Below are 4,607 nucleotides of genomic sequence, written 5' to 3' on the forward strand. Positions count from 1 at the left end.
CTCCTTTTTGTGCCGTTGAATTTTCCTTCCATTACTGTGCTAATGTAGCCACAACAACAGTGATTTTTAGTGTTATAAAAGGATTAGTTCACTTTAAATTGAAAAAATACCCCAAGCTTTATTCACCCTCAAGCCATCTAGGTGTATGACTTTCTTCTTTTTAATGAACACAATCGGAGTTGTATTAATAAATATCCTGACGCATCCAAGCTTTATAATGGCAGTGAGTGATACCAACGAGTATGAAACTTAAGAAAGTGCATCTATCCATCATAAACGTACTCCACATAGCTCCTGTTAATAAAGACCTTCTGAAGAAAAGTGATGCGTTTGTGTAAAAAAAATATCCATATTTTAAAAATAAAATACCTAGCTTCTGCCAGACCGTCTTCCGTAATCATCTTAGGAAGAAAGCGTAACTGACGTTGCGTCAGTTACACTTTTTTCGTAAGTTGAATACGGAAGGCGTAGGACGTAGCATAAGCGTTTTGAACTGCGAGAGGCGTTAACACTTTCTTCCTAAGTTAAACACGGAAGGTGGTCTGCGGAAGCTAGTTATTTTACTTTATAACTTGTTAAATATGGATATTTTTCTTACACAAACGAATCGCTTTGCTTCAGAATGACTTTATTAACCCCCCGGAGCCATGTGGAACACGTTTATGATGGATGGATGCACTTTCTTAAGCTTCAAACTCGTTGGTCCTGTTCACTGCCTTTATAAAGCTTGGACATGTCAGGGTATTTATTAATATTTCTCCGATTATGTTCATCAGAAAGAAGAAAGTCTTATACACCTAGATGGCTTGAGGGTGAGTAAAGCTTGGGGAAATTTTCATTTGAAAGTGAACTAATCCTTTAATACTACTTTAATTATACATTGAAATAAACATTAAGTTAATAAATTATTTATGTATCACAATATTATTGATCTAAATGAAATGCTAAAACAAAACCAAGATGTAAACAGAAATCATATATCTCTTTATTTTCTCTCAGTAACTATTGTTTTTACTGAGAAGAGAACATAGTTTTGGAATAGAGAACATAACATCTGGAATCAAACGTTTTAAAACAAGCAGCTTTGTCATAATTATAATAGAAATACTGGAAATATTTTAGTGTATATACCTTGGCCTTTGAATGTTGGGTTGAGCAACGGGGGACCTTCAAGTCAAAAAGGTTGAGAACCACTTATCTATTGTACAACAGTCAGTTCCAATCCTCGAATCTGATTCCAACAGCAATGGGACTTTTCACAGTTTGTATTAAATCAATGACTTTGTTACATTGATACACCAATAGGTGGTGACAAATCACTCTTTTATGTGTGAGTGATTGAATCATTCAGTCACCGACTCATTTAAAACACTCATTCATAAAGCAACAAAACAAGTATGTTCATAAATGAGTCACTGAATCATTCACTCAACCGATCACAGTTTCACTCACAAATTAAACATCCGACACCACTACTGTTACTCAGTATTAACTTTTTGTTTATTGAACAGTTGTCAAAGCAATAACACACTGTAATTTTATTAAATTTATCTTAGATCTAAAGTTTTATGTATCTTTGTATTTTTATATTAATCACAAATCTGTCAGCATACTGTAATATATGTGACGAGCTTCTCCATTACTTAGGTCTTTGTGCTCACAGTTTTATCCAGCTGGTGGCAGCAGAGTGTAATTACTATATATATATATATATATATATATATATATATATATATATATATATATATATATAGTTTGCTAATTTTTTCAGCAAAAATTAGCAAACTGTCTTAAACTAGTTTAAAGCAGTTTTGGGAGTGACAACAAAATACAGGTCATTATTTCAGATTTCTAAAGCTGTTATACGCTGTACCTCTGTGGTGTAAATCTCGAATGTTCTTTAGTGTTAACCACATGTAAACCTTGCGTAATTAAAGACTAGGTTAAGATTAGGAGTTAAGCACTGAGCATGTGAGAACAAGACCAAAGACACATGCACAGACACACACAGGTGAATCACTGTACTCCTGACATATAAATCTCATTGTTTGTTTGAAGGTCTTTGAACCTCTGACAGAGTTTCACAATGAAGTGTGCACATTGTTATCTAACTGATAAACAGATATGATAGCGATATGAGGACATACATCCAGCTTTAAAAGGTTGAACGTGATTTCACCAAGTACAACATGTTCCTGGATCAACATCTTTGTTGATCCTGGAACAACATTCCAATCAACCAATCAGATTTACCGTTTTTGTCAAGTTTAGGCTTACAACCAGGGTTAGGTGCTTCCACATCAGTGTTATTCAACTATCATTTCCCTCTAATTTTAGAAATAAGTTATGGGTAGGGTTAGGTTTAGGGGTTGGGACTAAATTTTCGGATAGGAATGTTGTACCAGGATCAACAAAATATGTTGATCCAGGAACACGTCTTACTTGGCAAAATCATGGTGACCAGCTTTGAAAGCATGAGCAATAACAAGAAATGAGGTGCATCAGGAAGATTACATTACAATGATCTGCTTTCAAAAGCATAGCATGTCTAATGCAGTAAAACAAACATGTCTACAGTTACTGTGAAAGATTTGCAGCTGTCCATGTACAAGAGATTCATTTTTCAACTGAAGTGGGAGAAAGTGTCCTGAAAGGCTGTCCTTGATTTAATGTTTACTTCAACAATTCTATTTAACTTCACAAGTTTGCCTGCCCATTCATTCTGAATAGTTAATGGTAAAACAAACTCGGCTTGCTGTCCTCGAAGGAGGCTCAAACCCGAGGCTCGGCTCGAGCTCCGAGTTAAACCCCCAAAAAGATATTTACAAGGACAGCAAGCTGGGCAGTCAACTAAGAGTAGTTCAGCAATATAAGTACAGAAGACTTAAAGGATTTAACCCCTCTTCCCCCCAAAGATGAGCAGAATATTTTTTGCTGTTGCCGTATTGGGGGAAAAATACAGTGTGGTGAATTTCCTGCGGGAGCTACAAGAGAAAACGAAAGCCTCCTGCAAAAACAAAGAGAAAAATCACTGCTGAGGTAGTGAAGGGATACTTTTCTGTCCCTACAGAAACTGCTTTGAGAGTGGAGGCTGAAATCGCTGCTGCGGCAGTGAGAAATAAGCTTAGAGAGCAGTGGGGGAGATATCATTGCTGTGATAGATAGAAATTAAGTTTTAGTGTGAAGGGTGTTGCGAGATCAGTGGCCGAAATCACTGCTGCGGCAGTGGGGAATAAACTTTTGATCTGAAGAGTGTTGCTAAAGCAGTGGCCGAAATCACTGCTGCAGCAGTGGGGAATAAAGTTTTAGTCTGAAGTCTGTTTAGAGAGAAAGGTGGCCGAAATCACTGCTGGAAGAATTGTCACTGGGATGACGCAGTGGCTGCTGCTTATATATGCTCGTAATGATGATTGACAGCACTGAATGTTTAGGCACCTCCTGAACCTACATTTGGAACTACATTTCAAGTACAAATGTAGGTGGAATCGTTTCCTTCAACACTGATAGATATGTGGCATTTAGACTGAAAAAGGAATAAGTTAGAAGGTTTTTTTTCCCCACAGCTCTCTGGAATCCTTGATTCTGACTGGCCATGGCAGCGCTGTAAATCCATCTGCTCATCTGGATATCTACAACCAGCATTACTTTCATGTTTCTTGTATCACACCATGCACTCATGCTCTTTTGTTTCATACCAATGCAACTGCCATCTTTAGTGTCAGTTTATTGATTATAATGTGTAGATGACCTCAGAGGACTTAAGTAAACTGTTTTGAAAGTTTTAATGAATAGTAGAAGGCTGGCTTTAAAGGGATAGTTCACCCAAAAATGAAAATTATCCCATGATTTACTCACCCTCAAGCCATCCTAGGTTTGGTAATGGTTGTGAATGGGAAGGGGGCTGCGTTTTGAAGTCAAAAATGCATCCATCCATAAAAAAAGTAATCTATACAACTCCAGGGTGTTAATAAAGGCCTTCTGAAGCGAAGTGATGCATTTTTGTAAGAAAAATTTCAATTTTTAAAACTTTATAAATTCAAATAACATCCGTACACAAAATGTGCAAGTTGACTTGCACCAAATGAGTAATCCTCTGACGCGATGTATGACGCAGGATGTTGGATTATTGTAAACTTAGAAGCCTCTCAAGGTTCAAACAAATAGGGCTGTGCAACAAATTTAGGCTCCTCTTCTCTTATATCGAAATCCTTTGACATTTCTCTTTAAAAATGATCGTTTTAGACTTATAATCTGACAGATGATTTGTTTTGCTCTGTCCTCTACGCCTCCGCTTTCGTCATTACGTTGTGCTTCAGGTCAAAGGATACTCTTCCGCCGCAAATTGACTTGCGCATTCTGCGTACCAGAAGCTAGTTATTTGAATTTATAAAGTTTTAAATATGGATATCTTTCTTACAACCGCATCGCTTCACTTCAGAAGGACTTTATTAACCTACTGGAGTCATATGGATTACTTTTTTTTTATGGATGGATGCATTATTTTTTACTTCAAAACGCGCTAAGGATATTTTTAAATATATCTCCGATTGTGTTTGTCTGAAAGAAGATAGTCATAAACACTTAGGATGGCTTGAGGGTGAGTAAAT

Source organism: Ctenopharyngodon idella, chromosome 3, assembly GCF_019924925.1.
Source record: "Ctenopharyngodon idella isolate HZGC_01 chromosome 3, HZGC01, whole genome shotgun sequence".
In the NCBI taxonomy this organism is placed as follows: Eukaryota; Metazoa; Chordata; class Actinopteri; order Cypriniformes; family Xenocyprididae; genus Ctenopharyngodon; species Ctenopharyngodon idella.